The sequence below is a fragment of the Doryrhamphus excisus genome, chromosome 15 (genome assembly GCF_030265055.1).
Source record: "Doryrhamphus excisus isolate RoL2022-K1 chromosome 15, RoL_Dexc_1.0, whole genome shotgun sequence".
Taxonomy (NCBI): domain Eukaryota; kingdom Metazoa; phylum Chordata; class Actinopteri; order Syngnathiformes; family Syngnathidae; genus Doryrhamphus; species Doryrhamphus excisus.
In genome coordinates, this window is record NC_080480.1 from 14,915,569 (window position 1) to 14,939,581 (window position 24,013).

Here is a 24,013-nt window from a genome sequence, read left to right on the forward strand (position 1 = left end):
CTTCATGTCTAGAGGGCTCTAATAATCCTAAAAAACATATTTACAGCACCACACACAAGCACAAGTCTTATTTATCTATCTGTCTATGGCTTATTTTGTGTTATTATGTCGACTATATTTAGGAATACAAGTCTAAAGGTGACTATAGGGGTGTTACTTCATGTCTAGAGGGCTCTAATAATCCTAAAAAACATATTTAGAAGGTTGTAAACAACTTGTCACATTTGTTACATACCCCTACTAATGACATAGTGGTCAGTGTTCTTTAACTGGGTGCCTGCCGACTCTCCTTGTCCTTTGTTTATATCTCCAAGCATTCTAGTGGCATTTCTTTGATTAGGCTTTGAAAAACAAATGACCGCATTCTGCCTAGCAACAAGTGTCTATGCAGACGTGACCAGGCAGTAGAATCCACGCAGCTACCCACAAATGTCATTGTCCTGTCCACGCTGAGCAGTTTTCTAATGATTTGCCATAAAATGTATACACCCCAGAAGCGAAAGTAGAATCAAAAAGAAAAGTATTTGAGTGTAGTTTTCACTTCAAAGTGGCCGCTGCTCCGCCGATTGCTTTTATATATAAAAACGCCAGATGCAGTTAGACTTATGTAAGTGACAGAAACGGGGCGGAGGTAAAAAAAAAAAAAAAAACGCATATCAACAAACCTTTTGCAGCCTCACACATGGTTGTCTCTCATGAATGGGAATTGATTTGGAGCCATTCAAGCACAGTGGGTCCATATTGATTGCGGCGCCAGCACGCCGCCGATGAACACAGAGAGATAGTGGGTCTAAATCACGACCACGAATGAGAAAATCCACGCAGAAATGACACATTTTTGCTGCGGCCGACAGTAAAAGAGTGATGGGCTGTAAGGCGTCTTGTTTTTATGTCTCGCATAAAGATGACGAGGCCGTGTCTATCCAATGGCCATGTGGAAAACACTGATAAAGGCCCGGGATTCAATAAGGCCGCCTCGCTGTTTTATGATCTTTGCACTGCCAGAGTGCTTATGCAGCATCTGGCCTCCGACCCGCAACACTTTCTCTTGGAGAGTTTTTCCCAAGGAGCGCGCAAACTCCCCCGAGGCCCAACATCTTTGGACAGCGGGGGTCACTAAAGTATCATTCACTTTTATCCCTTTTAACCACTTTTGACTCTATCCAATCAATGCAAGTCAAAGTGCAGACAACTGACCCCTGAGGGACTCCGCAATGTTCCACGCTGTCTAGTTGTTGCGACATGAGGGGTCATCTGAGTCCAGCCAAGAGGGAAGATGCTATTTGGCTCAAGTGGTGCAGTGGTACAGTGGCACGCCCTTTAACATATTGTGCGTTTACTGTAAGCTGGGATATTCAATGGGTGGCCGGTCCGCAAGATGGCAGGAGACGCATCTGACGTCTGATCAGCGTCTTGCAGAACAGGGGGGGCTTAGCCCCCCTGGAGATGCATAGGATATGAATGAATGTAGTAGACATTCAAAAATATCCCAAAAAACAAATAACGAACAAAAAACGGCATATAACTTTATCACTTTTGGACAGTATTAGTATTATTTTGTATTATTTAGTAAATATATATAATTATATATATTTATATGTATATATATAATTATATAAAATTATATAAAATTTTGTAAAAAATATTTGTAAAAAAAAATCAATCAAATATTAAAATACTAGTAGTAGTAGTAGTAGGCTAGTATTATCCTGCTTATTGGCTTTCTTATTAGCCTGCTTTTGTTATATTATTTAGTATTTTTTATTAGTATTATTTAGTAAATATATATAATTATATAAAATTATATAAAAAATATTTGTAAAAAAAATCTATCATAAATATTAAATTACTAGTAGTAGTAGTAGTAGTAGTAGTAGGCTAGTATTATCCTGCGTATTGGTTTTCTTATTAGCCTGCTTTTGTAATATTATTTAGTATTTTTTATTAGTATTATTTTGTATTATTTAGTAAATATATATAATTATATAAAAATATTTGTACAAAAAATCAATCATAAATATTAAATTACTACTAGTAGTAGTAGGCTAGTATTATCCTGCTTATTGCCTTTCTTATTAGCCTCCTTATGTTATATGATTTAGTATTTTTTATTAGTATTATTTAGTAAATATATATATAATTATATAAAATTATGAAAAAATATTTGTAAAAAAAATCTATCCTAAATATTAAATTACTAGTAGGAGGCTAGTGTTATCCTGCTTATTGGCTTTTTTATGAGCCTGCTTTTGTTATATTATTTAGTATTTTTTATTTGTATTATTTAGTAAATATATATAATTATATAAAATTATATTAAAAATATTTGTAAAAAAAATCAATCATAAATATTAAATTATTTGGGGGGTTTAGAACATTTTAGGGGGGGCTGAAGCCCCCCTAAAATAGGCATAATGACGCCACTAGTGGATACATAGTTTCAATGTTAATACTAATGTGGTCTGTATAAGAGCTTCATTGGTGTGTTTATTAAAACTGCATATCAGCTCCCAAAATACGGGGGCGGTTGGTTCCCCACCCCGATACTCACTGGCCTGAAGCCTCCCTTAAAATGTTCAAATTCCAAATGATAATCCTGATTTGGGGGGTGTATTTCATCATTTGTGCGCCCGCTCATGCTCTGGCAGCGTCACCGGTCAGTGAAGCCCACACCGCTAAAAGTCACACTCTCAGATTTACGTGCACGCCGTGCGACAAGATGGCCCAACTTTGAGGATGAGACAGGATGTTAAATCTCGGCCCGGGGGCCCGTCTAAATCTTTTATGCTCTGTCGTCTCTGAAGCCTTTTTTTATTTATCTTTGTTGACCCACAGTGGACATGCTTGACTTGTCTAATTGGGCCTCTCGTTCCCAGCACCGAAGCTCATTTAGACGGCGCTATGATGCAGTGCTCTTTGGGACTTTTATGCAAATGAGGAGGTCAGCCATGTTGGATGAGAGCGTTTGTTTCAACACTTCATCTTCCATTGCTACCATGCCCCATGTCAGCGTCCCTTTCAATCAGAAGTCACCGGCATGAATCACACGACAATATATTGGGTCCTCGCCACGACCCAAACTGCCTCGTCTTTATTTAACGTCCGCACACACGCTTCAATTTGATCGCGGCGGAGACTTTTGCCCGTGTTGACATCATAAATCTGAGCGAGATTAAAAGTGCTGCTGCATTATGGGACTGGCGGAGGTGTCTGTGTGCTCATATGTCACCTGTGGATGGAGGCTTCCATTGGAGGCCTGTTCCTTTACTGCCATCTGCTGGACGCCGCTGGTATAGCAGGGGCGTCTCAATATTATCCACATTGTAAACATGCTACAGCCGACCAATGTAGGTGAAAGTATTAAGTATATAAAGTATTAGTATTACCAGAACTGCTTATATCTGATCTTGGTGGTAAATATTACTATCAGATATTAATTCAATTTTGGTATTTTTATATTTTAATGTAATTTTATATCCCATTGCCACATAAAGTTGGTTCGGCTTACAGTGTCACATGTTGCAGTAGCTAGCATTTTAACTAGCATTAGCTAGCATTTTGAATGCTCGCTTTTGAAGTTTTTCAGCAGTTTTTCACTCTTTTTCTAAATGTCTTAAAATGATGCAAAGATGATGGAGCTAAAAATTTGATTATTTTGCTTATCTTTAACAAAAATGCTAATCTAGCATAATGATGCTGTTATAATGTAAGTGTCACGTTAGCGCTGTAGCATCACATAGCTAAGCTAGTACTGCTAATGACTTGTATGTGATAAATGGCAGAGTTACAGTGTATATTTAAAAGGTGGACAAAATATAGCTTGTTAGCATTAAAGCTACAGACACACAACGCACTGTGTTCCCTTTATTAAGGGCTTACTTAATAAACACTTAACACTAAACACTTAATAAACTTAACACCATCATGCTATTAAGTGTCTTATTATAATAATTATAATAATTATTCAGCTTATTCATTTAAAGAATGCATCAATTTGGCATTTTCATGCATAAAATATGGCTAAATGAACTAAAATAGAATAATAAATAATAATAAATAAAATAAAAAATAAAGAAATATATTTAAAAAATAAATAAAATATATTTAAAAAAAATAAAAATAAATTAATAAAAATAACTTATTATAATAATAAAAATAAATAATAATAAATTGCATTCAAATTGTCAATGTAATATTCTAGACTGACCACAAGGTGTCAGTAATTGCTGGGTGAGACAAGCACCAGTCTTAATTGCCAACAGGCTTTTATTGAATGTTTTTAAATAATCTCACACTATATATGCAGTAATAATATCAATAATCATAAGAACAACCCGGGCTAATGTTGCTAAAACTCACCGCTAAGGCCCCAAAGTCACTTCCTGTCCAAATATCCGGAACATTTATTGGAACTCACACGAGCAGGAGTCGTTTTAAATGGCTTATTTTCTGTTATTATATCCACTATAGTTGGTACAGGTGACTATAGGGGTGTTATTTCATGTCTAGAGGGCTCTAATAATGTTAAACTGTATTCAGAAGATTGTAACAGGTTTTCTATGCTATAATTAGGCATATATTCCAGTTGTAAATAAGGAATCCGAGTCTGCATAATTCACCGATCGCGGTCTGGTCTGGAACCAATTAACCATGATAAACGAGGGATTCGCTATTATGGGATTTTTGGGTCTTTTTGTACCTCACAACACATTTAACAAATACTGTACTGCCTGCAAGGTTTGTTTACTTGCCAGCAAATTGTGGGTCATGGAACGCTGTCGGAGTTTCACTCGTCCAATTGTGAAATTCAAATGCTTTCGCCCTTCATGGGTTTGTATGTTTTTTTGTTTGTGAGGAAAACATCCCATATTGAAAAAGAAAACGACACCAGAACATTTAGTTTTGTTGTTCTCCCTGCAAGTGTCACAAATGAGTATCTAAAGGAGACGACAAAATAAATGTTCAATTTATATTCCGTCTATCACACGGCGACCGTGTGCGGACTGTCGGGTTGCATGGAAGCAAAATGTAAATAAATGTCTTAGCTGAAATGTCTTAGCTGGTCGGCTGCGAGGCTGAACTGTGCTTTTTTACCAGAATACTGCTGGTAAAAAATCGATCGCCACTTCCTGTTTCTGGCTTGTGCTGATTGATGGCTACAAATATTAGGCATTAAGAAGATGTGATGATATGTAGCATTCTATACTGGTCGCTAGGTGTCAGAAATGTAACACTGATGAGACAATAGTCACTGCAGGGAGTAAAAATAACAAGGAATGCTAGCTTGTGTGTTTGTCTTATTTATATCTCATATATATTATTATATCTCTTATATAATTATGTAAAATTATATAAAATTGTGTAAAAAATATTTGTTTTTTATTAGTATTATTTAGTAAATATATATATAATTATATAAAAACATATAAAATTATATAAAAAATATTTGTAAAAAAATCTATCATAAATATTAAATTACTACTAGTAGTAGTAGTAGTAGTAGTAGTTGGCGAGTATTATCCTGCTTATTGGCTTTCTTATTAGCCTGCTTTTTTATATTATATATATTTTTTAGTATTATTTAGTAAATATATATAATTATATAAAATTGTTTAAAAAATATTTGTAAAAAAAAATCAATCAAATATTAAATTACTACTAGTAGTAGTAGTAGGGCTAGTATTATCCTGCTTATTGGCTTTCTTATTAGCCTGCTTTTGTTATATTTAGTATTTTTTATTAGTATTATTTAGTAAATATATATAATTATATAAAATGATATGAAATTATATAAAAAATATTTGTAAAATAAATCAATCATAAATATTAAATTACTAGTAGTAGTAGGCTAGTATTATGCTGCTTGTTGGCTTTCCTGCTTGCCTGCTTTTTTATATTATTTATTTTTTTCATTAGTATTATTTAGTAAATATACATAATTATATAAAATTATATTAAAAATATTTGTAAAAAAATCAATCATAAATATAAAATTATTTGGGGGGGTTAAGAACATTTTAGTTTAATATTACGTTAACTATATTGGGTAATGCAAGTGTAAAGGTGACTATAGGGGTGTTATTTCATGTCTCGAGGGCTTTAATCACGTTCCAACCAATTACCAGTGATAAACGAGGGATTACTGTATGTTTTTTCTTTATAGCGCATTTTTCATGTGCAGCTTTCATCTTTCCGTGTTGAACACATTTGCCATGGAGTCCATCGCATGTTCACAATCCCCGCAACTGCACATTCCCGTCTTATCTGCTCGCCGTGACCTCTGACCCGGCCGCTGGCTCGCTACACGAGCTCTTTCTGACATCTTCACTTCATTTTTACTCACCACGGCCAAGACGTGACTGGGGATTGTAATCACTTAGGAGGAACCTGAGTGACTCCAACAACACAACACACAAAGCTAGGAGACAAATGCATGCTTGTTGTCAAGTCAAAATAAGTCCAAAATAATTTAGATAAGACAAACATTCATTCATTCATTTTCTACCGCTTTTCCTCACAAGGGGGTGCTGGAGCCTATCCCAGCTGTCTTCGGGCGAGAGGCGGGGTACACCCTGGACTGGTCGCCAGTCAATCACAGGGCACATATAGACAAACAACCATTCACACTCACATTCATACCTATGGACAATTTGGAGTCGGTAATTAACCTAGCATGTTTTTGGAATGTGGGAGGAAACCGGAGTACCCGGAGAAAACCCACGCATGCACGGGGAGAACATGCAAACTCCACATAGAGATGGCCGAGAGTGGAATTGAACTCGGGTCTCCGAACTGTGAGGCCTGCGTGCTAACCACTCGTCCGCCATGCAGCCTGAGAAGAAGCACATAAAGCAAAAAAAATCATTAAAAATACCACTTCCACATGGAATGAGAGGAGAATTTTTTTTTTGTTTTTTTTTTGTTTTTTTTTACACCCTGGACTGGTGGCCAGCCAATCATAGGGCACATATAGACAAACAACCATTCACACTCACATTCATACCTATGGACAATTTGCAGTCGCTAATTAACCTAGCATGTTTTTGGAATATGGGAGGAAACCGGAGTACCCGGAGAAAACCCATGCATGCACGGGAAGAACATGCAAACTCCACACAGAGATGGCCGAGGGTGGAATTGAACCCTAGTCTCCTAGCTGTGAGGTCTGCGCACTAACCACTCATCCGCTGTGCCGCCCATAAGATGAACATGAGATAAAATAAAAATAAAAATACTTTTCCTAGCCTTCATTAAGCAAATAACGAATTTTCGTTGCAATTATCATATTATTTCGCTAAATTAAACACGGGAGATAAGGTGGATAAAAATCTGAACCGGAAGTGGGGATCAGCTCCAAGCACTTCCCTTTTAGCAGGTAAGGCTCTGCGGACAGGTGGGATCGAAAAGGTAGTCAGAGCTGCGCACCAAACCTTGCGCAAGAGGCAGACGGTAAGAAATTCCCCTTAATATTAGCGCTGTGGTTTGACGCACCCGTTAACATGGTGCAATTGGTTGGAAAAGTGGGAGTTGGAACACAGTCCGATCGCGCTGTGTCGCGGCGGTGGCTACACGGCGGCTCGCGGTGGTTCATTTAATTGGCCCTAATTGGCCTGATCAACGGGCTTTGGGCATCGAAGGAATGCGTTGTGCTCATTCCTTTGCAGTGTGCTTATATTAAACTGGAGCCTTTATAATAATAATAATCATTTTAGTTACTTGACGCAAGATAAGTGCAATGCAAGTGGTTTAATAAACAGATCAAATAAAATAATGGAATAATGAAGAAAGAAATGAAGTAAAGAGTAGGTTAATAAATGCAGGTAAAGGGGATAAATATTTTATGTATAATGGTTAATGTACTGTTGAACAACATGACACTGATTTATATATACCTTATATACGTACTTATGTGTGTGTATATTATATATATTTATAAATAGTATGTATATTGTATATACTTATACACTTTGGCTAAAACACCCTTAATATAATATTCTTAAAATTATAATATTATATATATAAAATATTATTATTTTATTTTATTATAATATTATAATTTTAATAATATTATATTGTTTTATTTTATATATATACAATACATTATTATTATTATTATATTTAATAATATTCTTATTCTAATTATTAAATGAAATGATTAAATTTATTATTTTTATATTTTTATAAATTATTATTGTTTATTATTATTATTAAATATTCTTAAAATTATAATATTATATATATCAAATATTTTTTTATTTTATTAGAATATTATAATTTTAATATTATATTGTATTATATTATATATATATATAATATTATTATAATTATATTTAATATTATTATTATAATTTTTAAATTAAATGATTACATTTATTATTTTTATATATGATTATTATTATTATTATCATTAAATATTATTGGTATATCCATATATATTGTTTGTATATTATATATAATTATTTTAATATTATATTATATATATTATAATATTAAGAATTAAAAACAACTCTCAGAAAATTAAAGGAATGTTGGCAAAAATTGTACAATCTTTACATTAATTTTTTATTATTATTATTATTTTTGGAAAACAAAATAGTGTTTTGTATGATCTGTGTTTTTAATGATTAAATAATTTTTTAAATATTTTTTAAAATAATTCACACTGGATGACAATCATGAAAATATGGTAAACTGAAATAGTTGGGAAATTATTATTATTTTATATATTATAAATATGGCAATTTTTTTTTTAAATATACCCGAACCAAAATGACTTTGAAATAATTTCCAAATGAGTTAGTCGGACTCATCTGTCCAGATATTGTGTGGTTTCATGCCCTCCACCGGTGCTTGTTGCTATGACGAAGAAGCGACCCTCGGTGGTGATAAATGGCTTCAATTCATAGCGGGAAATGCTTCCCATTTGTCCCCAGCTGGTCAGTGCACATTTGAGGCCTTCGCTGGAGACCTCCTTAATGAATGTGCACTGGCTTGTTTACCCTGTGAGACTTGCACATAATTCCTGCATGAGAGCCAGTTTTCTTCAAAAAATGCCCCCCCTCCATTGGCACCCGGCATCATATTCGGCAGGTCGGCTAACAGATTGCTGTAATTACGTCCTCTTTGTTATGCTTTGCCGGCTTTGTTTTAAAGGGCAGTGCCCCCCCTCCCTGCGAGGACGTGCACGCAATGGTGACCTATACAGTATACGCGCTTGTTGTGATAAAGACGCGTTAGGCTGGTCTTTGCATATAAACAAGTTAAGTGCAAAGGGTAGGGAAGTTCAAGGGCACGGGCAAATTCATAATCAATAACTGCTAAAGGTCCTAAATTAGCACATTAGTCATGTTGACGACTTGGCTAGCGTGCTTATTGATCAGCGGACAATGTCAGCCGGATGACGGACAATGACAAATAGATGAAATGAAAAGCGACGGGGTCCATTCGGAGACCGTCAAATATTTTATTTATTTTTTTTGTCTTTTATTCTCGCAGTTAATATCGACCAAAATGGCCGTCGATACGCGACATCAGCAAGCAGAGAGAATTTAATTTGCTAGCGTTCTTTTCAAACTATTTTGTGGCGTACTCTCATCGGCATCGTCCCATCGACCAAAAAAACGATAAAAACATCCAAAGGCTCTTTATTAATATACGTATTTACTGTACTTATACTCGTTATGTGTTATTTTACCACAAAATTGGTAAAGTTTGGACACGGCTTTTAAGGTCCAAATGGTCCAAAGGTCCAAGACCAGTCCATCTTCTAGTAGGGTTTGGGAAGGCCATTCCAGAATCTGATCCAAAACCAGTTTTATAACTGGTGTCGCTATTCCAATACGAAATCATGATTCATGACATTTATGTACTTTATTCTTGGCTGCACAGTGGTCGTGTGGTTAGCACGCAGACCTCACAGCTAGGAGACCCGGGTTCAATTCCACCCTCGTCTATCGCTGTGTGGAGTTTTCTCCGGGTACTCCGGTTTCCTCCCACATTCCAAAAACATGCTAGGTTAATTAGCGACTCCAAATTGTCCATAGGTATGAATGTGAGTGTGAATGGTTGTTTGTCTATATGTGCCCTGTGATTGGCTAGCCACCAGTCCAGGGTGTACCCCGCCTCTCGCCCGAATGCAGCTGGGATAGGCTCCAGCACCCCCTTGCGACCCTCGTGTGGATAAGCGGTAGAAAATGAATGAATATTTAAGCATTATTAGAGCCCTCTAGACATGAAATAACACCCCTATATTGACTTTTAAACTCTTATTAACCAAATTTGTCAACAAAAGGAAATAAAACCTTTTAGGGGCTGCACGGTGTTGAGTGGTTAGCACACAGGCTTCACAAATAGGAGACCTGAGCTCAATTCCACCATCAGCTATCGCTGTGTGGAGTTTGCATGTTCTCCCCGTGCATGCGTGGGTTTTTTTCCGGGTACTCCGGTTTCCTCCCACATTCCAAAAACATGCTAGGTTAATTAGCGACTCCAAATTGTCCATAGGTATGAATGTGAGTGTGAATGGTTGTTTGTCTATATGTGCCCTGTGATTGGCTGGCCACCAGTCCAGGGTGTACCCCGCCTCTCTCCCGAAGACAGCTGGGATAGGCTCCAGCACCCCAGCTAAGACACTATGTGGCAATACCAGAATGCAAAAAAACACGGACAACAAGGCAGGAAGGCACAGATTCAGGATGTTTTCCACCAGCTGCTTATAAATATCTGCCTTGTAGTCAATTTCATGAAATTTCTCTACATGAATGCATTTGTTTTGTGAGTGAAAGTACATTGTATGTCAAACCTCTATAGATATATCATATAGTCATATAGTTTTTGGCGTATTTTGCATAAACGGAAATTATAACTTTTCTTTATTAGTGACCTAAACCAAGAACAATTTCATCACTTGTATTCCTTTTCTATGTTAGTCTGGTTCTTTAGTATTTAACCACATCCTTGATGTCCTTGACAACAAGTAGTTCGGCCTCTGGTCATGAATGAATGAATGAATGGATGACGTGATTGTGACAGGATTTCGAGTCTTCCCATTACACAAATCCTAGTATTTGTTCACAAGACCCAAGCATTTATTCTAACGGCTCGTTTAAACACTCCATTAAGCCTCTTTGCATTCATTATTTGAAGCGTCTCAAGACTCAAAGGGCGACTGATGTTTGCTCTGTGAAAAGAGCAACGCGTGACTTGCGGCCCCTTGAGGGCGAGTCCCAGTCTGCCAGCGTCGTAGTCGTGTAGTGGCATGCTAGCATGTATCGCTATTGACTGATGTGTGACCGCCATATTAATTGACCCCCCAGCAAGCGACAATGGAGTTTTATTTACATATATATATATATATATATATATATATAAATTGTTTGTAACTTGAACTTGACTTGAGTCTTTATGGTAATAGGCTGCCCCCCTGTGGACGGTCTGCCTCATTGACAGCCAATAAGACCCCTGTTGTCATTTCTATTTCAAGGATAAATGTTAAAAGGCTAATAAAAATAAAAAATTTAATATAAGATATAATATAATATAAAATAAAATCTCCAATTTTAACGTTTTAACACACTAAAATACCTTTTGTGCTTTGAAAAATACAGTATAATCAGTTTTATAAACAAATGTATTAGAAGGGGGAAACAGGGACCTCTAGTGGACATTACGTGTACTGTCAGCTTTTTTCGCTTTTCTGTTTATCATTTATAGTTTTTATTTCAAGTACACATTTAATTCACCTACCGTTTTCACATCACACTACATATAGCGTCTATAGTATACATGTATGCTATGTGTATATATATATATATATATATATATATATATATATATATATATATATTAGTGTGTATATATATATATATATATATATATATATATATATATATATATATATATATATTAGTGTATATATATATTAGTGTATATATATATTAGTATGTTTTATGTTACATTACATTAAATAGTCTGCTTTCTGCCTTCTTCCAGGATGATTCAGCGTTTGTCCACTAGAGGGCGGCCCACTCAAAGCCTAAACAAACTGCAGGTCAGTGCATGCATTTAAAAAGACACAATATACTGTACATTACTGTATATATGTACACTACTACTACTAAAGATTGTATTTCATTACAATTACATCCATATTTATATGTCATATTGATATTGCTATGATATGCTGTGATGTACTAATAAGCATTTACGGTCCTTACTTTCTTGTTAATGTTTGTATATTAAGTTTGATTTTGGATGGCTTATTCTATGTTACTGTTTGCAGCTCAGTTAGCGTCACCGTGGCGACCGCGGACTGGGTAATTATTTTCACAGGCGCGGGAGGTCGTGTAAACACAGTATTGTAATTAATGTAATTGGATAAACACGAGCTACGGCGATGGAAGGAACACGACACGCTGCAGCGGTGTAAAGCGGGGCGGGGGGGGGGTTAAGTTTAGTAAACTGAACGCGGTACTATGACAGGAGCTCTCTGCCGTTGAGTAAAAAAGGGCCGGTCTGATGCTAGTTGAATATGAGTGCCATGAAGCTGCCATCTTTGTGTTTTCGGTATCATAGTGACTTTGTCCAACCGGGATCCTCTCCGCTAAGATGCTCAGTTTCCATGGAGGAGGAGGACGGCATGGTAGGCTCCAGCAGGGCTATAAATCATTGTTTAATCAGAGGCAGCTTACACACTAAGAACTCACATTAGCGCCGCTCTTCTCGTCCACACTCTCATCCCCTCCTCAGGCCGACATTTTTTTTTATCTTCGCTATTGAAATAAGACTCTTATTGTAACCCGGTGCTATCAAAGAAACAAATTTAAAAAAAGTTAAGTATTTTATTAAATGTGTAAAGCGATGCTTCACAGCCGCATGTGTCAAGTGAGCGCCTTTGGATGCGTCGTCATCAATAGAGGATTCATTTATTGAACGTATTTCTCCCAGGACATCATACATGCCCCATTTGAGTCTTCTCTGTGGAGACATTTCCATTTCATTAGTATGCTGAGAGCCAAAGTAAAGCACATTTACATCAGCGTGATGCACGATGGCCTCCAGATGATGATGTTGGCGACATTGAACACATCACCAGTACATCAAATACCTTTTTTTTTTTTATTTACGCTCTTTTTTGTGTGTGTGTAAAGGGCAGGCAAACAAATCCTAAGCTAGCTCTTTTAAAATATTTAAACTTAATGCGGGTATTTATTTTTTTACTTAAAAAACATTATTACATAATTATGCTAGAGCCTATCCCAGCATATGCAACCATGGTTTATTTTTTTTACTTAAAAAACATTACATGATTATGCTAGAGCCTATCCCAGCATATCCATCCATGGATATTTTTTTTACTTAAAAAAACATTACATAATTATGCTAGAGCCTATGCCAGCATATCCAACCATGTTTTTTTTACTTAAAATAACATTACATAATTATGATAGAGCCTATCCCAGCATATCCAACCATGGTTTATTTTTTTTACTTAAAAAAATATTACATAATTATGATAGTCTATCCCAGCATATCCAACCATGGTTTATTTTTTTACTGAAAAAAATTACATAATTATGCTGGAGCCTATCCCAGTATATACAACCATTGTTTATTGTTTTTACTAAAAAAACATTACATAACTATGCTGGAGCCTATCCCAGCATATCCAACCATGGTTTATTTTTTTACTTAAAAAATATTATTACATAATTATGCTAGAGCCTATCCCAGCATATCCAACCATGTTTTTTTAACTTTAAAAACATTACATAATTATGATAGAGCCTATCCCAGCATATCCAACCATGGATTATTTTTTACTTAAAAAACATTATTACATAATTATGCCAGAGCCTATCCCAGCATATCCAACCATGGTTTATTTCTTTACTTAAAAAATTATTACATAATTATGATAGAGCCTATCCCAGCATATCCAACCATGGTTTATTTTTTCTACTTTAAAAACATTACATAATTATGCTAGAGCCTATCCCAGCATATCCATCCATGGATATTTTTTTTACTTAAAAAAACATTACATAATTATGCTAGAGCCTATCCCAGCATATCCATCCATGGATATTTTTTTTTACTTAAAAAAAACATTACATAATTATGCTAGAGCCAATGCCAGCATATCCAACCATGGTTTATTTTTTTTTACTTAAAAAACATTACATAATTATGCTAGAGCCTATCCCAGCATATCCAACCATGGATAATTTTTTTACTTAAAAATATTATTACATAATTATGCTAGGGCCTATCCCAGCATATCCAACCATGTTTTTTTTAACTTTAAAAACATTACATAATTATCATAGAGCCTATCCCAGCATATCCAACCATGGATTATTTTTTACTTAAAAAACATTACATAATTATGCCAGAGCCTATCCCAGCATATCCAACCATGGTTTATTTCTTTACTTAAAAAATTATTACATAATTATGATAGAGCCTATCCCAGCATATCCAACCATGGTTTATTTTTTTTTACTTAAAGATTCTTACATAATTATGCTCAAGCCTATCCCAGCATATCCAACCATGTTTTATTTTTTATGTAGGTATTTTTTTTACTTAAACATTATTACATAATTATGCTAGAGCATACCCCAGCATATCCAACCATGGTTTATTTTTTTACTTAAAAAAAACATTATTACATAATTATGCTGGAGCCTATCCCAGCATATCCAACCATGGTTTATTTTTTCATTTAAAAAAACATTATTGCGTAATTATGCTGGAGCGTATCCCAGCATATCCAACCATGGCCTGGTTGTCAATGTTATTTTTATTATTTAAATGAGTCTCTGATTTTATTTCTGCTTGAGTAACCAAATATGGTTCCCAGCCCGATAAAGCACCGCGGAAAAATCCAACATTGACCAAAGAATAAGTAAAAAGTAGATAAGGCGTGACTCGGTTCAGATTTATCTTGATTTATGGTCGCCACCCTTTGCCGCTACGTGAGTTTGAACCGCCTCCTCCGGCACGTATGCTAATTTTAATCAGCATAAATCCCCAAAGCCGCCCGCTGATGCGCGGCATCCTCAGGTTAACCTCTGCTGGCGTTGGGCTTCCGTTGTGAGCGGGAACCAAGAAAAAGACATGCATGGGGAGGGGGGGGGGGTGCTTACTGAGAAACCATAATGAAAAACAAATAGAACGTCTCGGTGATAACACCCCACACTTAAATGTCACTCAATTTTCTGCTCCACTGGGAGGAACAGCGCAACATAAATACGTAATATGACACACACAAATGTGATTGCAGGCAGCCATCTTTTTTTGGGTGGAGGTTAAATGTTTCATTAATAAGATTAAAAAAATAATAATAATAGAGTTACTATAATCCCTGGTTTGTTGTGGTTAACCGCTTCCAGACCCAACATCATTAGAGCCCTCTAGACATGAAATAACACCCCTATAGTCACCTGCATAGTCGTTTCATTGTTTCTTTACACACTTTTTTTTCCCCGTGCTAGGAACCAGGAAGTGGTTCAGACTTCAGTGTTACCTTGTTCCAATGTTCAAAATGTTCAGTAGCCCGAACATTACTGACACATTGAACACAACTGGTGCATTTTTGGCTTCTTAAAAATGCACCACTTCCACACAGAATAAGAGGGGAATCTTTTCTGTCTCATTTCGTGTGGAAGTGGTGCATTTTTGGCTTATTAAAATGCATTTGGTAAAACATTTGACCCTTCTGGGCGTCGTTATGATTGCATAAGATGTACAAGCAGTTACAAGAAGGTTTCCCTCTCATTCCGTGTGGAAGTGGTGCATTTTTGGCTTCTTAAAAATGCATTTGGTAAAACATTGACCCTTCTGGGCGTTGTTATGATTGAATAAGATGTACAAGCAGTTACAAGAAGGTTCTCCTCTCATTCCGTGTGGAAGTGGTGCATTTTTAAGAAGCCAAAAGTGTTGTAATCAGATTTGGGGGAAGGACAAGGAAGGTTCTCCTCTCATTCCGTGTGGAAGTGGTGCATATTTAAGAAGCCAAAAAAATTTAAGAAGCCAAAAATGCACCACTTTCACACGGAATGAGAGGAGAACCTTCCTTGTCCTTCCCCCAAATCTGATTACAACACTTTTGGCTTCAGTTGTAATCAGATTTGGGGGACGGACAAGGAAGGTTCTCCTCTCATTCCGTGTAGAAGTGGTGCATTTTTAAGAAGCCAAAAATGCACCACTTCCACACGGAATGAGAATGAGTGGTGCATTTTTAAGAAGCCAAAAATGCACCACTTCCACACGGAATGAGAGGAGAACCTTCCTTGTCCTTCCCCCAAATCTGATTACAACACTTAAGTTTCATTCATTCATTCATTTTCTACCGCTTATCCTCACGAGGGGTGCTGGAGCCTATCCCAGCTGTCTTCGGGTGCGACTGGTGGCCAGCCAATCACAGGGCACATATAGACAAACAACCATTCACACTCACATTCATACCTATGGACAATTTGGCATGTTTTTGGAATGTGGGAGGAAACCGGAGGTGGAATTGAACTCGGGTGTCTTAGCTGTGAGTCATGTGCGCAAACCACCTGTCCACCGTGCAGCCCGATCCAGTTCATTTTCCTGAAATGTATGAGTATGAGTGGTTGCTGGGTAACTTTTGGGTGTAATATAAATCTTGCTCGTCGTTAGCTCCTTACCACAGCTACAACATTGGTTCTGTTATTGCTGTCATGTAATATAAATCTTGCTCGTCGTTAGCTCCTTACTACAGCTACAACATTGGTTCTGTTATTGGTGTCATGTGATATAAAGCTTGCTAGTAGTTGGCTCCTTACCACAGCTACAACATTGGTTCTGTTATTGCTGTCATGTGATATAAAGCTTGCTAGTTGTTGGCTCCTTACCACAGCTACAACATTGGTTCTGTTACTGCTGTCATGTGACATAAAGATTGCTAGTAGTTGGCTCCTTACCATAGCTACAACATTGGTTCTGTTGCTGCTGTCATGTGGTATAAAGCTTGTTAGTTATTGGCTCCTTACCACAGCTACAACATTGGTTCTGTTGCTGCTGTCATGTGATATAAAGCTGGCTAGTTATTGGCTCCTTACCACAGCTACAACATTGGTTCTGTTATTGCTGTCATGTAATATAAATCTTGCTCGTCGTTAGCTCCTTACTACAGCTACAACATTGGTTCTGTTATTGGTGTCATGTGATATAAAGCTTGCTAGTAGTTGGCTCCTTACCACAGCTACAACATTGGTTCTGTTATTGCTGTCATGTGATATAAAGCTTGCTAGTTGTTGGCTCCTTACCACAGCTACAACATTGGTTCTGTTACTGCTGTCATGTGACATAAAGATTGCTAGTAGTTGGCTCCTTACCATAGCTACAACATTGGTTCTGTTGCTGCTGTCATGTGGTATAAAGCTTGTTAGTTATTGGCTCCTTACCACAGCTACAACATTGGTTCTGTTGCTGCTGTCATGTGATATAAAGCTTGCTAGTTATTGGCTCCTTACCACAGCTACAACATTGGTTCTGTTATTGCTGTCATGTGGTATAAAGCTTGCTAGTCATTAGCTCCTTACCACAGCTACAACATTGGTTCTGTTGCTCCCGATCCAGTTCATTTTCCTGAAATGTATGAGTATGAGTGGTTGCTGGGTAACTTTTGCTCCATTTTCCAACTGTATTCCTTCTGGAAGCAAAACAAATAAATCTCATCCCGCCTTTTCCGCTTCTGTCTACCTGGCAAAAAGTCAGACAAATGACTGCGAAAGACGCCATCGTGTTCGTGCAGAGCATCCCTCCACCTTTTGTGCTGTGAGTTGCGATGCGGGGCCCTGTGATGATAAATGATTGAAGGCCATTCCCGGACCGAATGCCAACCGAATCCCGACCCCCCTCCTCCTTTTTTGTCATGCTTCTATCCCACAGCCACGCTATCTCTGACAGACACTCAGACGCGCGGAGGAAGTGTCGGGATGGAGTCCAGTCGGCGTCAAAGTGAAGCTATTCCATCAGTACGTGCAAGCGTCCGGTTTGTCGCCACCCCTTGCCTGCTTCCTCGTTGCTGCTGCGTTGCCATGGCATCCACGCAACCACCAAACAGAGTCTGATCTCAATCTTACACTAGAAGAGCAGGCATGGAAGGAGGAGGGGGGGGGGGGGTGGTGATGGTCCAAATTCATTATACAGCGTGTTGCCATGGCCACGGCCAAGCACCCACCCCACCCTCTTTTCCCTCTGATCGAATCCCAGATAAGAACATCAATTGATAGTAGATTCCTGGGGGATAAAGGCGGCATGTCGGATGACAGTAAATGAGATGGGAATATGGAACGAGGACCGAGAAGGATTTAAATGTAAATTATGAATGTGGAAAAAATTCGCCCCCCCCCCCAAAAAAAAATAGAAACTCCATAGGGCTTTAATAATAGATTGCTTTAGTTGATGGTGGATCCATGTGGGATTTGAATTCATAAACGCTTGTTTGTACAAGAATCTGTCCTGTTTAGGGACCAAAATGATGTGTTTTCTAGTCATTAACCTTGAGTATAAAATAGATCATTACTCTTTTTTTTAATTATTTTTTATTTATTTTATTTTATTTTAATAGTAGCGGCATGAAGCAAGTACTCTTAATGCTCCAATGAACGCTTCTATTCCACTATTCTATTCAAGATCATAGCATTTGAAGAATCACGAGTGGTTATTTATCTCTACATGCGCTTTAAAATGTCGGTGGCCCATGCGTGTTACTATTGTTGTGTTGTTGTATACAGTGAAGCGGCACTGTGTTCAAGCTTGCTAGTTATTGGCTCCTTACCACAGCTACAACATTGGTTCTGTTGCTGCTGTAATGTGGTATAAAGCTTGCTAGTAGTTGGCTCCTTACCACAGCTACAACATCGGTTCTGTTACTGCTGTGATGTGGTATAAAGCTTGCTAGGAGTGGGCTCCTTACCACAGCGGTTCTGTTACTGCTGTCATGTGGTATAAAGCTTGCTAGTCGTTAGCTCCTTACCACAGCTATAACATTGGTTCTGTTGCTGCTGTCATGTGGTATAAAGCTTGCTAGTAGTTGGCTTCTTCCTACAGCTACAGCATTGGTTCTGTTACTGCTGTCATGTAGTATAAAGCTTGCAAGTAGTCTGCTCCTTCCTACAGCTACAACATTGGTTCTGTTGCTGCTGTGATGTGGTATAAAGCTTGCTAGTAGTACATTGGTTCTGTTACTGCTGCCATGTGGTAGAAAGCTTGATAGTTATTGGCTCCTTACCACAGCTACAACATTGGTTCTGTTACTGCTGTCATGTGGCATAAGCTTGCTAATAGTTTGGCTCCTTACCACAGCTACAACATTGATTCTGGGTTCTGTTACTGCTGTCGTGGTATAAAGCTTGCTAGTTGTTAGCTCCTTACCACAGCTACAACATTGGTTCTATTACTGCTGTCGTGGTATAAAGTCTGCTAGTAGTTGGCTCCTTCCTACAGCTACAACATTGGTTCTGTTACTGCTGTCATGTGGTTTAAAGCTTGCTAGTCGTTAGCTCCTTACCCCAGCTACAACATTGGTTCTGTTGCTGCTGCCACGTGGTATAAAGCTTCCTAGTAGTACATTGGTTCTGTTACTGCTGTCATGTGGTATAAAGCTTGCTAGTCATTAGCTCCTTACCACAGCTACAACATTGGTTCTGTTGCTGCTGTCATGTGGTATAAAGCTTGCTAGGAAAGGAGCATGTGGTCATAGAGAGCTTCGTAGACTTTCCACTTTCTCATGCACCCCAAATCATGATTCAAGAAATTTGGCCGGTGGCGGCGACATTGGATGATAGCTAACATTAGTAGCTAAACTTAGCCAAGTGGCTATTATTTGCTGACAACAAACTATAACTGTGTGTTACTTTTTACGTACTCAAAACAGGAACGTAGAGCGATGATGATTTACCTCGGTTTGCATATTTTTCAGTTTACAATGCCTCGGTTTGCATACATTTCACATTTAGCAAACAAAACTGTGCCTATATTTTAGTTACCCGAAACCAGGACACTTGGACCGGCACACAAATGATACTCAAATGTGCCTTATGATTTCAATACATTTATAGCATATATAGCATTTGTAGCATATGTCCTTAGTATGGATGGAAAATGTCTATTCTCCAGAATACCACCAGTGTCCCTGTCCTCTTTTCTACTCAGCATGCAAACTTCCTTTTTTTTTTTTAAATGTCCCGTAGAATATTCCAGGCATGCCGTCAACCTCATCCGCCCTGAAAATGAGACACTCTGCAGTTTGGCTGGGAGCAAAATGTCACCATATTACACATTCCCATCTCGGCTGGACGTTAACACGCTGCAGGGACTTCAACGTTTGTCCATGTTAATTTTTTTTTCCTCCCCTCCCCCTGGAGGCCACGGGCAGGACAACTGTAGAATGTGAGGCATATAAGCTACAGGTAGCATCTCCATGTCAATCTGAGATATAGATATCCTATACTAGAAAACCACCAAAGGTTAGCCTGAGCCTCAAACAGCAGGGATGAATTATTATTATTGCTGTATATTATACCATAGTTAAGTTAATTCAATTTTAATCATGATTTTTGCAAGGAAAATGTTATATTTCTGCTAGTACCTTAGTGTAGTACATTGTACAACACAGCAGTACCACAACCATTGTTGGAATGACTCAGCCAGCATGAATACCACAACATTTTTTGCTGACCACTGTGGAGTTTAGAAACTACACCAGGAGGTTGCCTACAGCCACAGCTGTTAATGCCATTGTTTTGTATGGACTGTTTGCTAAATTGTTGTTTGAATTGGTTTATTTACAGTAAGTGTATACTAAGTAGGCTGCATGGTGGACAAGTGGTTAGCGCGCAGGTCTCAGAGCGAGGAGACCCGAGTTCAATTCCACCCCTTCTCTCGTTCCGTGTGGAAGTGGTGGATTTTTAAGAAGCCAAAAATGCACCACTTCCACACGGAATGAGGAAGAAAAGGTTCTCTTCTCATCCCGTGTGGAAGTGGAAGTGTTGCATTTTTGGCCTCTTAAAAATGCACCACTTCCACACGGAATGCGAGGAGAACCTTTTCTTGTGGTGCATTTTTGGCTTCTTAAAAATGCATTTTGGTGCATTTTTGGCTTCTTAAAAATGCACCACTTCCACACGTTTTCTTTCTCATTTTTAAGAAGGCAAAAATCCACCACTTCCACACAGAATGAGAAAGAAAAGGTTCTCCTCTCATTCCGTGTGGAAGTGGTGCATTCTGTGTGGAAGTGGTGCATTTTTGGCTTCTTAAAAATGCACCACTTCCACACAAAATGAGAAAGAAAAGGTTCTCCTCTCATTTTGTGTGGAAGTGGTGCATTTTTAAGAAGCCAAAAATGCACCACTTCCACACGGAATGCATTTTTGGCCTCTCACCTCTCACCCAAAGACGGCTGGGATAGGCTCCAGCAGTAGAAAATGAATGAATGAATATACCAAGTATAGTCGTTGTATGTACATATGTGCTAAGCTACCAGCAACAGTGATTATTATCACGCTTGTCCTGAGTCATTAAAAAGCCAAAATGGTGGCGTTAATTAAAAATGAGCTGTCAACAGAGCTGAAGTCTCACCAGATTTGCTGACCATGATTTTTTTTTTTCAAACTTCTGAGGCATGTTTTCCCCCCCTCCAAAATGTCAGCAGTAACTACGCAAAAATCCAATCCGAGCATCAAACTCAGCCTTCGTGTTTTCACGCATTAGGAATTCCATCAGTAGTCGCTGCCTCTTGAATGTTGGACTTCATCCTGAGGGAAAACGGAGCTCCAAAAAGACGTGATCAGAAGCTAACGAAGCTAAAGCAAATCAATCAATATGCACAAAAAAAAAATGAGCGGGTGTTCATGCGCTTCTACCGTTGTCGTATCAATGGTGACTAAATTATACAAACATGCAATCAATGACCTTACATCCTCGTTGCCTGATAATGAGCTCGCCAGCTACTTAACAAGTCCGCCGTGGTTGGCGTTCACCCGGAGGTTCGGTCATGGGGACCTTAACCTTCACTGGGGGGAAATATTTGGAAAGTGCTGTCAAGGCAAACAGCCGGGATAATTGGAGCGTTTTGTCGGGACATTGAGATGCTCGTCACACGGCGGTTATAGGATAGGGATGGTATTTGCCCGGGCGTGCGCGTCTCCTATTGTGAGGAGACAAAACGTACTCGGTGCATCAGAGCGGTTTTCATTTAAACAAGTCGGCCTAAATGTCAACGGCAATTAGCTAGCGCCGAGCGAGGTAGCCCCGCTGCTTCCGTGGCCTTTCACTTTTTTTTTTTTTTTTTTTTACTCTTCTTCCCTCGCTGCAAATACTCAAGACGAGCAACAGACGGATTTTTTGTTGGATAATTTCCTCTAATTTGTACTTTGACCTGAGCTTTAGCCCCGCCTTCTTGAAGCACCTCAGCCAATCCGAACCTGCTTTTGTTCACTCTGTATGTGTTTCATTTCAAGTTATGTAAAGTAAAGTAAATACACCACTTCCACACGGAATGAGAAATAAAAGGTTCTTCTCTCATTCGGTGTGGAAGTGGTGCATTTTTGGCTTCATAAAAAAAAATTGTCCATAGGTATGAATGTGAGTGTGCATTTTTAAGAAGCCAAAAATGCACCACTTCCACACGGAATGAGAAAGAAAAGGTTCTTCTCTCATTCGATGTGGAAGTGGTGCGTTTTTAAGAAGCCAAAAATGCACCACTTCCACACGGAATGAGAACGAAAAGGTTCCTCTCTCATTCCATTCTCATAGTCTGTAATCAGAGTTCGGGGAAGGACAAGGAAGGTTCTCCTCTCATTCGGTGTGGAAGTGGTGCATTTTTGGCTTCTTAAAAATCCACCACTTCCACACAAAATGAGAAAGAAAAGGTTCTCCTCGCATTTCGTGTGGAAGTGGTGCATTTTTAAGAAGCCAAAAAATGCACCACTTCCACACGGAATGAGAAAGAAAAGGTTCCTCTCTCATTCCATTCTCATTTCATTCTCACTCTAATCCAAGCCGTCGCTCCGATTCCAGGCAGTGAAGCAGATTAACTCTTGGCTAAAAGTTAATTCACGCCACGGCGTCACGCTGATGATTTGCAAAGAGACTCCCCTGGCGGCGGCGGCGGCGGAGCAAATGCCATGTTTGATTTCATCAGTTTTAATCAGACGTGTTCGCTGTTTGGATGAAAGCATGTTAACGTATTCAATCATTCGAGTGTTGCTAAATCACATTGATGGGACAATATTGATGATGGATAGGAAAACTCTTGATTGAATGACCTTGACATTTCACTGGAGACATCTCACTCTGTTAGAAATTGGGGTACAGGTTTTTTCTGCAGTGTTTATCTTTTAATCCATGCATCCATTTTCTATACCATCTATCCTCATTAGGGTTGCGGTACTGGAGCCTCTGCAAGTTGGCAGGGTACACCCGAAACTGGTCAACAGCCAATCGTAGGGCATAAACTTTTCATTCAAAAAAGTTGTTAAAATAACAAGTAAATGAAACAAAACCAGGAGACCAGGGTTCATTTCCACTCTTGGCCATCTCTGTGTGGAGTTAGCATGTTCTCCCCGTGCATGCGTGGGTTTTTTTCCGGGTACTCCGGTTTCCTCCCACATTCCAAAAACATGCTAGGTTAATTAGCGACTCCAAATTGTCCATAGGTATGAATGTGAGTGTGAATGGTTGTTTTTAAGAAGCCACAAATGCACCACTTCCACACCGAATGAGAGAATAACTTTTTCTTTCTCATTCCTTGTGGAAGTGGTGCATTTTTGGCTTCTTAAAAATCCACCACTTCCACACGGAATGAGAAAGAAAAGGTTCTCCTCGCATTTGGTGTGGAAGTGGTGCATTTTTAAGAAGCCAAAAATGCTAACTGAATCAGTCTTATGAGAAATCATGTCAATCCAATTAATCTGTTCCAGAAAACCCGAAACACATTTTCTCGAGTATGCTGGAGCCTATCCCACCCTGGTACACC

The 24,013-nt window shown here is 38.2% G+C and overlaps 1 protein-coding gene across 4 annotated transcripts in view; it reads left to right on the forward strand.

Annotated features, from left to right (window-relative positions):
- The window catches only part of hs3st2 (heparan sulfate (glucosamine) 3-O-sulfotransferase 2), a 216,467-nt gene that overhangs the window by 160,162 nt on the left and 32,292 nt on the right, over nt 1-24,013 (forward strand). For 3 of the 4 annotated variants that reach the window (XR_009119484.1, XR_009119485.1, XM_058048267.1), the window contains one exon: nt 11,992-12,049. The gene's annotated coding sequence lies outside the window, so the exon portion shown is untranslated. Of the gene's footprint in view, nt 1-7,402; nt 7,450-11,991; nt 12,050-24,013 lie in introns of those variants that run through there. The other variant, XM_058048268.1, reaches the window with a different exon arrangement.